General features: G+C 49.1%; 1 pseudogene; it reads left to right on the top strand.

Moving 5' to 3' along the window:
* The first annotated feature begins 7,155 nt into the window (after nt 1-7,155).
* LOC135916863 (uncharacterized) lies at nt 7,156-9,790 on the top strand (annotated as a pseudogene).
* The last annotated feature ends 4,197 nt before the right edge of the window (nt 9,791-13,987 follow it).

The following is a 13,987-nucleotide window of genomic DNA, read 5'->3' as shown; positions in this document are numbered from 1 at the left end:
GCTTTCAGCCACACTACACACGCCTTGCACGAACTTGCCATATACTGTGTCGAAGAGCTTCATTTCGAGTATGTTCTTTTGGGCAAATTTCAAACTGATAGCTTGGAGGATCGCTTTGGAAAGTATCGGCAATTGTCTGGTGCCAATTACCACGTGTCTAGAAGGCAGATATATGAATCTGAAAACAAATTGCGTTTGCAGAAGGTTCTGGACCTGCCAGATTTGGACATGCTACTACCACCGAGCGCGAGCACGTTGGAGGCAAGTGTAAATTCAGGAAACGGCCAGTTTCACGTCACTGTGACCGACTGTGGCATTGAAAAAAAAAACGTCAAGGCTACCGGCACTAACATATGTTGCCGGCTATTGTGCCCACGCAGCTCTAAAAAAGTTGACATGCGCATCTTGCAGTGAAAGCCTTGTGTTGTAAGACGTCGATCTAGATGACCCTGAGAATGCATTAATCACGAAGATGACAAGGAGTGACCTGAAGTTTCCACGAGCAGTTGTAGTTAATGCTGTACTCTTTACTGAAATTATATTGGATAAGCTCAGGACACCAGAATATGCCGTACGATTTTTCAGCCTTCCTAGGCAGAAAGATACTCTTGTCGGCCTTCTGTTCGCTACGCTTCATGACTTTGAGGATGTAGATGTGTGTGATTTTGGTCATCCTGCACAGGAGGTAATGGGGCATGTTGTAAGTGCTGCAGCGAATACACTGCTGAACAACTTCTGCCGCACAGAAAATGACAAATTACGCAACGCCAAGAACGACCGAAAATTGCAGACCTTGAAGGCCTGACATATGTTTCTCATTATTTATTTTTATGCGAAGCATATTACGAGAGCTCAACCCAGCTCCTCAGGCGCGGCGGTGTCGCCTTCAATACCACGTGACACCGTGACGTCACGACAGAGGAGAAACGGGCCTCCAACTCGCGCCGTCGCTCGCGGCGTCGCGGCGGTATATATAAGCAGCTGCGCTTGCCTCTGCTAGACACTCACGAGGTGAGATGCCTCCTGGAGAAAGAGCTGCTCGTTGGAATGAGAAGCGAAGGTTGCGGCATGCTACAGAGACTGATTTTCTAGATGGCTTTGGCTCAACTCTTGCAAGATGGCCTGGGTAGGAATCGAACCGGGGTCTCCGCAGTGTGAGACGGAAACGCTACCACTGAGCCACGAGTACGATGCTTCAAAGCGGTACAAAAGCGCGTCTAGTGAATGCGGTGTTGCCTTAGAAACTAGCTGTTTCTAAGGCTCAGGCGTGCGTCGCTTGCTCAGGCGCACATCTCGTTGCCGCGCCGAACGCTGCGTTGCTCGACGCTCACCGCGTCCAATGCGGGGCGCGTAGTCGCTGCGCCGTACACCCCTTGGCGGGTCGACGGGAACGCTGTCGCGTTCCACTCTTGAAGGCGAAGCAGAGTAACGCATGAGTTGTTTCTTCGTCTAGCCGAACCAAATATAGCCAAGCAACAGCAGTTCACCAGGCTAAACAGTGGTTCAACAACTAAAATAAAGGCTAGTATGCTTCGCATCCTGGGCTTAACCTTAGCTAAGCCACAGCCATTTTTTATTCATGAAGCTCTGTATTGTTGAACGTCTACGTATGTTTGTGTTGACAGAACCCTTGCAAAAAGAAACCTGTGGCGTAGCTAGGACTCATTAGCCTACATTATCAAAATTTAAACCCTGCATTTTGGCGACTTCAAATGTTAGCATTTGAGTGTATTGTGCTACCTGTTTATGATTCGAACTCCCCATGCTACCGCCATCCATTAAGTGCATGTTTTCCTTCAGGACTGAGAGTAGGCCTCTCGTTTTTGACTTACTTTTCACGATTATCTCAGCATTTTATCTGCATTTTATTGCATTTATCTGCATTTATCATTGCATTTACTGCATTTATCAGCATTTTATTGCAGGCCAAAAAGGCCTGCAAGCAAGGCCGGTGGAAATAAAAGAGCCACAAGAAATGGTACAACAAAGACGGAAGCTAATTTTATTTGACAATTAGTTGTGCGTGACCGTATAATAATAAAATTTTCACAATAAAATGAACCCCGATATTCGTGTGTCCAGCGAGGACTGTTTTGCGCAATGTAAGAGTGAGAATGATAATTGTATATGGAAGATTTAAAATGTTTGTTTCTGAATGCAGTTCTTATCATTTGTGAATAAAGTATATTCTGTGTCTTCAATATGCAGTTTTCCTCTTTCTTTTTTTCCGTCTAAGGCTAAAGTGACTAAGCAGCATGCAGTTTGCTTGTCTTAGTCCCGACCAAACATCACAAGCCCTATAAGGCAGGTCATGTTGCGATACATGCAACAACGAAAAAAATGTCACCAGTCAAGTAATCCAAGGAAGGTATGAAATAATGCTGCTTTCTATGGTGGTGTTGACTGCGGTGAACCAGCGGCTCCCCCTCATTTTTTGCGTCAGCTATACGTGTCCTGCTTTGGAACCGAAGCATATGCATTTATAGGTTGCTGTCACTTTAAGGACAGCACTAACTTTCCCATGCCATAGTATCCGCGACGCGCAAAGAGACACCCTGCAAGCAGCACAACGAACCTAGGTGCGGAAACGCCGACGGCGTCGACTGTCCGGCCCATCCGGCATGCGGAGGCCTTAAATTTTTTTTCTAGTTGGCTTTGGCTTAGCGCGGCAGGTTTCTTAGTTGGTGTCATCGCAAGGGAAGCAGTAAGAGGCGTGTAGGCACTGCTGATGCATCTTGAAGCTGCACTCCATAGGTGACGATGCGTCCCATGATAGTCGGACGGGGAAGACAAACAATGTGCGGAAACTGCGTCGACACCTCAGCAGGTCTACACCACCAACTCCTGGCTATACCTAGCTATACCAAGTTTGAGCGTCCGCTGCGGATGGGTGGAAGGAAGGTAGGAGCGTCCGCTTTGAAGCGAGGTGATGGCAGTTGCCACCATGCTCAGCTTTTTATTTTTGTTTAACTGTGTTGTAAGTTACTAAAATTCGCCATTTTCTTTAAATACATCTTCCTACGCTTTTAACCTTCAGTCACCTCTATGCTTTTGAGCCACCAAACCTCCAATCGCTTTTCGCTAATTTCCACCGCATATTTATTTAGATGGATATTGTTATCTCTGAACCCTAGGCCTCAGGAAGCGTGACTGTGCCCACATCGACATCGGTATGGATACCATCACATTTTAATATGTGTTCTATTGTTTCCACAGATTTACCACACACAGTACATGTGTCTTCGTCTTTGCTAATTTCTTTTTATAGCTCCGCGTTCTAAGACATCCTGACCTAGCTTCAAAGAGTAGAGCAATTCCTCTTGAGTCATCATAAAACGCTTCCTTCCTGATCTGCTGTTTCCAGTCTCGATATAGTTCAACACTATGCTTCTTTTCCATTCAATTTATCCAATTTTTGACTTCCGCGTTTTTAATCTATCGTTTAATGCTCTGTCTTTCTCCGTCCTCGTGTCTGGCATACTTATTGAGTAGCTTCCTAGTTCTTTTCCGCCATTGTGAGTCAACGCTCTTTCTGTATAGGTATTTAAATACCTTAGCTGCCCACCTATTATCGTCCAATTTCCCCAGACTACCAAAGCCCTCACTGTTTGTGTCCGTTGTTATGATGCAGTACTTCGTTTAACCGCTCCTGGATGGCAGCGCCTTCCTGTCAAGAGAGAGCACATATTACGTATTCGCGCCGACATCACATCCGTTACAGGAAGTTGATGGTGCACCCTGGCATGAAACACTTTCGTGTGAAAAATGATCTTAAAAGAGCAACAATTATTGTACGCTCATTTATGCCGACGTGAGCATGATCTCTGTCCTTCTGAAACCCAAAGTAATGTTGCGTGAAATGCACATGACCAGCGGCGTTGCGTTGTGCATCGACATTGGCACTAAATCAGTGGTGGTGGAAAAACGTCTTTATTTAAACAGATGTGCTTCTAGGGGTTTATGAAAAAAAAAACAGTGAGCATAAGTAACGCAATGCAAACGTCCTGTACAAGCATTTCATTATTACGTGGTGTACAGCTTGAAGTGCCTTGCGCAGTTTTTCTCGTCGCCAAGCAAGCTACAGAATTGGCTCTCGGTCGTCTGCCAGTAGCATAAAACGCCCCTCACCAAGCCCCATAGCAAATTTTAGTTGTACGCTAGAAGTTGTTCTGCGTCCTCTAGGGAGGGTTCTGTCGCAATTATTTTTCAAATCGGCTCAATTATAGCCGAGATAGAAATATTTCAGTGCCGCGAACCCATGATTTCAGCAGGCGTGCTCCTCTTCAAAGCAAGGCGCTGTCACCACTCACCCCGTCTAGCCTACGCAAGCGAAATTCCTTCGCTGCGTTCTCCCGATCATCAGCAGATCATCGCCAAACTGCAATGTGAAGAAGTACACACAAAGTACCGAGCGCAAAAGCAGATGACATTGCGGCCGTCCTCAACAAGAGGAAAAGAAAGACAAGAGAGGCTCGTGCAGCGTATGAGCAAGGACTCGCTCATCGGAGATCGTTGGAACGCCGGCGCGACTAGGGCCGCCGGGCCTAGGAACCCACATCTACCCGTGAGGTTTCCTTGACCGGGCGTCCATCTTCGGGACAAGGACGCCTCGGCTCGTTGTACGGCACGAGACCTCAGAGCGGCCTGCTGCAGCCTCAAACCCGCATCTACACGCGAAGTTCGGGAGAGCGAGCGTCCGTCATCGAGACGAGGAGCGCCTCGGTTCGTCGCCTTGCACGAGGCCTCAGGTCGGCCTGCTGACATCTCGGAACCCGCTTCTACGCGCGAGGTTTGGGTGACCGGGTGACCGGGCGCCCGTCATCGAAACGAGCGCCTGGGGCCGTCTTCTTGCTCGAGACTTCGGAGTGCCCTGTTCCCGACTACGGAGCTGGGGGACGCGTCCACCTGTTACGGCCCCGTGCTGCTGCGTCTGCTCTTCCACGCCGGTCATCACTCTACGAGCGAGTGTTCCACCTCAAGGACTCTACTCTACGTCTCACCACACTCCGGACTTCAACCGCAACGTCGTGAGACTACATTTTTCCTGTTTACGAACAACCTTGTATGTGTTGGTCTAGTTTAAGATATTTTTCGTATTTACGTGCCGTCTAATATAATTGTCGTGTGTTTGCTCATCATGCACCGTGTCCTCCATCTTCCTCGCTTCAAACGCTTTGCAACGTGACGACCCTAACCCGTCACTTATCTGGCGTCCGCGACAGGACCGCTCTTACGCTATCGAGAAGAGCATCACATTGCATATTCGTGTTTGACGGGTGGGTATGGAGACAGACAAGCTTACAGCAACTAGGAAAAAAACTGGGGTTGACTGGCCCGGCACTGAAACAATGGGTAAATGGACAGTGCGCACGCGAAAGAGAAGCACGTGAAGCATGTCTGGCTGAACGCAATGCAGCAAAAGAAGCTGATGCCGAAGCACTAGCTAGATTAAAGGCAGAAAAGGAAGTGTTCGAGCTCAAATTTAAGTTGAGGGAGTTAGATGCGACAGCGGGTATCATGACTACTGGGCAGCTTACAGAGAGAGTGCACGCAGGTGCTACCGAGAGCTACCAAAGTCTGCGCAAAGTAATCCCAGCATTTAACGAAGAACGCGATGAGTTGGATGCAAACATTCAACGATTTGAGCGCGTCGCCCCGAGCCAGGGCTGGCCACAAGACAAATGGGCCCTATCGCTAAGCCTCTGTTTGACAGGCGTAGCTCTAAGTGTTGTCCGCAGAATGGCACCGGAACATGCCATGGACTATGCGACACTAAAACAGAAGCTTTTGCAACGCTTCAGGTTCACGGAGGAAGGTTACCGAAGGAAGTTTTGGTCGGCGAAACCCGATAATTCCGAAACTGGTAGACAGTTTGCCGGTCGTCTATTGGGATATTTTGATCACTGGCGAGAAATGGCCAATACGGAGCGGACATATGATGCCCTGCGGGACAAGATTGTCTCAGAACAGTTCCTGTTGACTTGCCATGAGAAACTGGCAGTGGTTTTGAGAGAAAGGAACTGTCAGGGACTTGACAAGCTAGCGGAAGCTACTGATCATTACCTGGAGGCGCAAGGGTTAGTCAACCTTGGCAAAGGTAAAAACGAGAGAGAACCTAGCAAGCCAATAGGTCAAGCTCGAACTCCTGAGCGACAAGAAGAGAAGGAAAGACCCCGTTTCTTTCTTTGTGGTCAACGCGGTCACAAAGCTGCTGATTGCTGGACCAATACGACGGGTCCAAATACAAATGCATCTGTCTGTGGAAAGTGCCGCCGCACTGGGCATAAGACAGTTGACTGCCCCGGAAAAGGCAACAGTACCGAGAAGGCTTCGTGCTCGATGCAGCAAGTAGACATGTCCAAGGCAGTAACCGAAGAGACACAGACCTTGCGTCGAGTTCCCGGAAGTTCGGAAGGAGAGCACTTTCCTGATGAACGTTTACAGCAATCCGTCCCACGGACAACAGAAGTTCAAGGCACTGTTCCACAAGCGAGTTCAGTCACGGGGAGCAATACGTTCGTAGTGTGCGGAGACTTTAACGCTCCGAGCCAAGACTAGGGCTACCACAGAACGACGGTCAAGGGGAGAGAGCTGATGCAAGACGCCACCAACGTGGGACTGAACCTAATCACGGATCCGGCCTTTCCCACCAGGATCGGCAGATCGGTTACGAGAGACACCACTCCGGACCTTACCTTCGTCAAAACCGACGGAGGATCGAGAGAAGCGAAATGGAGAAACACGGGCCAAGAGCTGGGCAGCGATCACTACATCGTGGAGGTCGTCATACCGCTTGAAGGCCAAGGCAACACCGGCATAAGGAAGCATCGCATTACGGACTGGGACGTCTTTCGAAAGGCACTACCCGCGGTGCAACTGGACATTACGGAGATCGAGCGATGGGTGGCCAACGTCGTTGAGACGACGGAAGGAGACACAAAAGAGCTGGAGATGGACGAACGGATATACAAGATGGACAGTCGGCTGTCCCACGTGATAGAAGCCAAGCAGTCCATAAAGGCGTGGTGGCAGAAGCGACGAACCAACCGAAGTCTAAGGAACAAGATCGCCGAGCTCAATAGGTAGATCCAGGTCCACTGCAGGGTGCTATGCACCCAACAGTGGAACGAGGCCTGCAACGAAGCCGACGGACAGATGCACAAGGCCAAGACGTGGAACATGATGCGGCACCTCCTCGATGAAACCAAGACCAAGGGCCACCAACGCAACAACGTGGCCAGGATCCTACACAAGGCAATCTGGGGAGGACGAGGTCAAGCGGTGCTTGGACGCCAAGTACCTACCAACCACCCCCACGGAAAGACACCCGGATTACCAAGGCAACGAGAACGAGACGCTAGATCGAGACATCCAGACGTAGGAAGTCAGGTTGCCCTGCAGGGTCTTGATGGCAGGTCCGCCGCGGGTCCCAATCGAGTGACCAACAGAGCGCTCAAGAACCTCAACGAAGCGGCCATCGAAACGCTCACGAACTTCTACAACAAGTGCTGGCAAGAAGGAAGGCTGCCCAACCAATGGAAAGCAGCCAAGACAATCCTCATCCCCAAGCCTGGCAGGCCGCCCAACAGAGAGAACCTCAGGCCGATCTCACTCACTTCGTGCGTGAGAAAGGTCCTCGAGCACGTTCCCACGAACAGGTGGCAGCATTACCTGGAAGAATTGGAGCTTTACCCAAATTCCATCATCGGGTTTCGGAACAAGCTCGGGACGCAAGACGCCATGATCGCACTGAAGAAAGAGATCATCGACGATACGACGGGCACCTAGGACAATAGAGCCATACTCGGTTTGGACTTGCAGAGCACCTTCGATAAAGTGAGGCACTCAGCTATCCTGGCCCAAGTATCCAGGCTAAACATGAGCAGGAGGACATACCAGTACTTCAAAGACTTCCTGACGGAACGGACCACCGAAATCTGCGCGGGAGACCTGCAGCTCGAAGAGAAGAAGCTGAACAGCGTCAGAACTCCGCAGGGCTCGGTGATCTCCCGCTACTCTTCAACCTCGTGATGATGGGGGTGGCCAACCGGCTAGAAAGAGTAGCGGGAGTCAGCCGCACCATCTACGCCGACGACGCTTCGCTATGGGTACCGGGAGGAAGCGACGGACACATCGAGACAACGCTGCAAGAAGCCGTCAACGCCATCGAGGAGCAGCTGGGCGGGTCTGGACTCGTTTGCTCTGCCATCAAGTCAGAACTGCTGGTGATTCCACCGACAAGAGCGGGCAAGAAAAGAAAGAATATGGAAGTGAAGTACGAGCGTCCTAACATCATGGTCAATACGGCGGGAGGACTAGTAATACCGGAGGTCGAGAAGATTCGAGTGCTCGGGCTGCTCATCCAGCGAAACCGAGTCAACGGTGAAACGGTCAGCAAGCTCGCGGGCAAAGCGGCCGCGGCAATGAGACTCATCAAGAGGGTGTCCAACACAAGAGCGGGGATGAAGGAGGAGAGCATGACTAGGCTCGTTCAATCCTTCGCAATTAGCCACATAACGTACGTGGCCGCCTTCCACAACTGGAGGCCGAGCGAACGTAACAAGATAGACGCCACCATACGCAAGGCGTATAAGGCGGCACTCGGTCTCCTCGGGAGACCGAGCACTGAAAAATTCATGGCGCTGGGAGTCCACAACACGCTGGACGAAATAGCCGAAGCACAGAGAACGGCGCAACTCGAGCGTCTCTCGGAAACGAGAACCGGAAGACAGATACTGCGGGACCTTGGCCTCGAGCCGAGGGAAGGCAAGCAGCAGAAAGACGTACCTATACCGGATAGCATCAACAGAAAGCTCAAGGTCTGCCCGATCCCGAGAAACGTGAACCCCGAGCACAACAAGGAGCGGAGGTTGGCGAGGACCAGGGCTTTCGCGGACCTCCACGCCAGAGAAGAAAGTGCCGTCTACGTGGACGTGGCTGAGTATGGAGGGATCAGCGACGCATACGCGGCCGTGGTTGTCGGGGCATCGACGGGTGCAACGAAGACGGCGGCGAGCGTCAGAACTCGGGAAGCGCACCGGGCGGAGTACGTGGCCATCACCTTGGCCGTCTGCCCCGGATGCACTACAGTGTTGTGTGACTCTAGAACGGCAATGATGAACTACGCCAAGGGTAGGGTATGTAGTGAGGCCGCGCGCATACTGCGGAATGCCGAAGACATCGGACGCAAAAAAGCTGTGGTGATCAAGTGGTTTCCGGCCCACATGGGCAGTGACGAGTCGGAACGCGGGAACGTGAACCACAACGAGGCGGCCAACTCGGCTGCGCGAGGACTAACCAACCACGCAGCTGCAAGCACGGCCGGCTCGGAGTGTTGGTCACGGTGCAGTGCCAAGGACAAGATGACCACCTTTAACGAAATAGTGAACTGGTACAGACTGAACAGACAGACTATGCCGCCACCTCACCTGGGGCTTACCCGGAAGGAGGTAGTGTTATACAGACAATTACAGACGGTGTCCCTGCTCACCCCGGTGCTAGCTAAGCACGTGTGTCCGAGCGTGTACGCGAGTGACGTGTGTAGACGGTGCGTGAAGGAGAGAGCCACCACGGCTCACATCTTTTGGGACTGTAGCGTAAATCCGCGAGAGGCCAGCTAGAAGACGACGATCCCGCCGCAGCTAGAGGCTGCAACAAGGAGCTATGATCAAGAGACACAACTCAAGGCCGTCCATCAGGTCTCGGCAGCTCTAGAGAGGCAGCGACCGCGAGAAACCGAGGTAGCACCTCCGGAAAGGGGGCGGCGGCCCTCTCGGACCCACGGAAGTAGCCAGGGACCAAGACCTCGAGGAGCACAACGCACGAGACTGACGTAGTGGCCGCGTCGCGGTAAAAGCTTGTCCTCCCTGCGTGGAGGGAGCCTAACCGATTCTGCAGGCATTTTCAATAAAATTGTTCTCTTTCTCTCTCTTCTCCCGTACCGGACCTAGAGGATCGCGTGACGCATACGCAACAGGCCACACCTTCATTTTTTATGCGAAGCATATTACGAGGGCTCAACCCAGCTCCTCAGGCGCGGCGGTGACCATGAAATCACGTGACACCGTGACGTCACGACAGAGGAGAAGTGGCTTTGGCTCAACTCTTGCAAGACGGGCTGGGTGGGAATCGAACCAGGGTCTCCGGAGTGTGGGACGGAGACGCTACCACTGAGCCACGAGTACAACGCTTCAAAGCGGTACAAAAGCGCCTCTAGTGAATGCGGTGTTGCCTTAGAAACGCGCTGTTTCTAAGGCGTGCGTCTCTTGCTCAGGCGCACATTTCGTTGCCGCGCCGAACGCTGCTTTGCTCGACGCTCACCGCGTCCAATGCGGGGCGCGTAGTCGCTGCCCTGTAGCCCATTGTCTTACACCCCTTGGCGGGTCGACGGGAACGCTGTCGCGTTCCACTCTTGAAGGCGAAGAAGTAATGCATGAGTTGTTTCTTCGTCTAGCCGAACCAAATATAGCCAAGCAACAGCAGTTCACCAGGCTAAACAGTGGTTCAACAACTAAAATAAAGGCTAGTATGCTTCGCATCCTGGGCTTAACCTTACCTAAGCCACAGCCATTTTTTTCTCCTCGCTTTTTTTTTTTTCTGCGCTACGCACTTCTGCCCACGGTGTTGCGCGCGAGCTGTTGTCTCGTTCGCGCAGCGCACGATTTTGCGCACAGTGCACAAGGAAACATGACTAGCGGTATAATTCAGTGCTAGACGGAATACTGAGCCAGAACAAGCGGATCGCAGAGCGTATGATGGACGCTGGAACAGGGTAGAAAGTGGCATAGTTTCGGCACGTGCGCACGTGACCGCACGACCGTGGAAACAAGCAGACGAAGCGGAAGTACATCTCTCTTGCCTTGGTGCGAAGTAAAACAAAAAACACGCAGACATTCAGTTTGTGTGTTTTATTATTTCTCTAAACTTCAATTCGTCAACTGAAGCAAAAGATCGCACAAATAACAAGCGTCTTGAATAATTCTCGAAGTCACGTGTCACCACGAGCGACGTCACACTGCGGACACCATTCGGTTTGAAATTTCAGATCTTTCCCCGGCGCGTAGCGATGTAATACTTTGCAGAAATGATCGTTATCACGCAATGTATGCTCTGTGCTTCTCAGCTCAAAATGGCAAGACGTGGTGGGGGGCCCTTTAAGACACCGGCGACAAGTTGTTTTTTTCCTCATTTGTACATTCCTATCAAAAGAACAAAATTTACGCTTTTCTTGCACCCTCGATTGCCCTTCTTCTGATTCATGAAATAATAAACGAAGAGCTTTGTTGAGGTTTACTATGACGACTTCACCCCTTTAATTAATGCTGTAGAATTCTTCAATGTTGCCCTTACGCACAAGACATCCTACCCTGTATTTCGTTTACTTTCTTATCCAGATGACCTCTGTATCAGAGGAGATAGCCATTAGTGAGAACTATATAAGCCTTAACAGTTCTAACCTCAATAAGGAAAGGGACGCGCAGTCAAGGATGGCAGAGAATTAAGTAGTGTGATGAAATAAGGAAATTTGCAGGCACAACTTGGAATCAGCTAGCGCAAGGCAGGGTTAATTGGAGGTCTCTGAAAGATACCTTAGTTCTGTAGTATGCATACAAACAGGATGATGAAGAAGGAAATGTTGATGAAAGAGTATTGTAATACTGCCTGACTTGCCAGAAACGTTGATGACACAACGTTTATGCGTGATCATTTGAGTTACGCAGGGTGTGTACGTAGTAAATGTATTTATGTGAGGGCCCCCCAGTTTTAGGCGCGAAAAATAGTTCTTGAGTAATATCAGCAAATGTAGCAGGGGTAAACCGGCCACACATACACATCCATCTTTCTTTTCATTTTGTTGGACGAAAATTTTAGTTTTGTTCCCTACCCTCGTCCATGTAGGCTCCTTCTGTGCGTTATCGCACAAGGCTAGAAAAACAAGGTCTTTCATCGCACGCAGTATATAGATCTCCGATAGATATGCACGCACTGGGATTTATGCATGATCGCCTATATACGGATCCTCCTCTCACCAATAATCGCGAAACATGAGACAAAGACAGCCATGTCCCCATATTCTGAAAGAAAAGCTGGTACTCATTCTGGCAACCAACGCGAAAAATCACTACTCTTTAGCTCTGAAACACAGAATGAAATTGTTGTAAGCACAATAATCTACTCACGCCTCTGGTTGAGGTATAGTTTAAGCAAAAGGAATCAAGCAAGGAGTGCGCGCCATAAATAGTGTACCTTGTGTGCTGCTGCTTTTGGGTCAGTATTTACATAAGCTCTACTAAGGTCGCATCAAGTCAGCAGCCCAAAGAAATACGAAACAGCCGTAGCTTCATTTAGTTACTCCCCTTCCCTATTTAGAAAAAAAGTTGCTCGTAGACGAGGAATATTGCTTTCGAAAATTATGATCGACGTGTACGACGCATTTTTACGATCGTGCGAATAAGATATTCTAAACGTAATCAGAAACGGATGAAAAGGCTTTTCGAATAGTCTGGCAAGATTGGTTAGTTTAGCTTTTATCGCGCTTGATAACCGGAACACGCTCTTTAGACAAGTTCTTTAGACACGCTCTATAGACAATGAAACGACAGTGACGTACACGCCGTGCACTTGGAATTTTCGAAAAGAGAAAAATGTTGAATGCAGTGCAATGCGGATAATGACGTATGCTTTAGCTATATTGAGGCAGCTGATGTCACTTAAGGTATTACAATCACTCATTACGTTATATATAAGAGAGACTTGGTAATAAACCTTCAGAATAATATTCTAAGCAATATGTTACACTTGCGTAATGGAAAGCAATGGGTGCAAGAGCATTGCCACTTTATAGAAATCATAAGCTTCACAATTTACTGCCCAATATTTCCCGAAAAGCGCATCGCCGTAAATATTTTCCCCTGAAATCTTCGTCGCTCAATGTGGGACAAATAAAACTGTAAAAAATTTACCAACTTCGTTTCTGTATGTACCTGTCTATCTCTCACATTATTAAATAGTCAGTAAAAAGCTAGTATGGGCCAGCAGGAAAGAGTAACTGCTGTGACCACTAAGCATTCAGTACATTTTTTAGGCATGTATGCACTGTGCGCTCGATTAGAAAGGCGTTCTTACACCGATTGGCGTGTTCGATTATGTTGAAATCTGTTTGCAGCTACCCGCCTTCAAGGACTGGTTTCAACAGTAACTAACGTGTCTTCAGTGATGCAAGATGCGGTCTGATGCAATATTTGTAGAAAGAAAACGAGGCAGCTTGATAATAAGAACTCACTCATTTCATAAATAATGACATATGGCATGAAAATAGGTGATCGCAAACTGCTGTATGAAACAATAAGAAATTAATTACCTTCTAATTAGTTCAAATGTTAATTAATAAACATAAATATGAAACAAATCACTAATATCCCTTAGATCTAACAGTCACGTACATGCTACGGACGCATCGAACATCGTTTACAGATTTAAAACAACTTGCCCTATATGTCATTTTTTTTCCACAGGCAGCCAAGATGGCACTCTTTCTACGTTAAATAACTGTTTACAGGGGACTCGTGAAAGCTCTACGGGAAGGTTCATACATTATATACAAGATTATGATTATATGGTAGAACATTGTGAGGCGTTATATTCAATTTAATTGTTTATGTCATGCTCTAATAAAATGGAGAGCCTACAAAAATAAAAGCAAAGCCAGTTCCACGCCGCGAAAGCTGTCAAAACAGCAAAGCTGGCGGTCGTCTTTTCAAGTTTGAACTCGTGTTTCGTGCGATTTTTATTAAAGTCTTTTGTCTCGTTGTCGTCCTTTTGCTAGATACAAGCTTGGGTTCCCGATTGCACACACGCTGAGGTTGTGATCAAACCACAGTCTATCTGACACCTTGCCGTTGTGGCCGCACTCAACGTCGAGGAATCCTCTCTTGAACCGTCCGTCGGCACCCTCCGTGGGAGGAAGGAATCTCTCTGCGTCGATTTG

This window comes from Dermacentor albipictus, chromosome 4, assembly GCF_038994185.2.
Source record: "Dermacentor albipictus isolate Rhodes 1998 colony chromosome 4, USDA_Dalb.pri_finalv2, whole genome shotgun sequence".
NCBI classification, from domain to species: domain Eukaryota; kingdom Metazoa; phylum Arthropoda; class Arachnida; order Ixodida; family Ixodidae; genus Dermacentor; species Dermacentor albipictus.
This window is presented reverse-complemented; position numbering and strand designations above follow the sequence as displayed.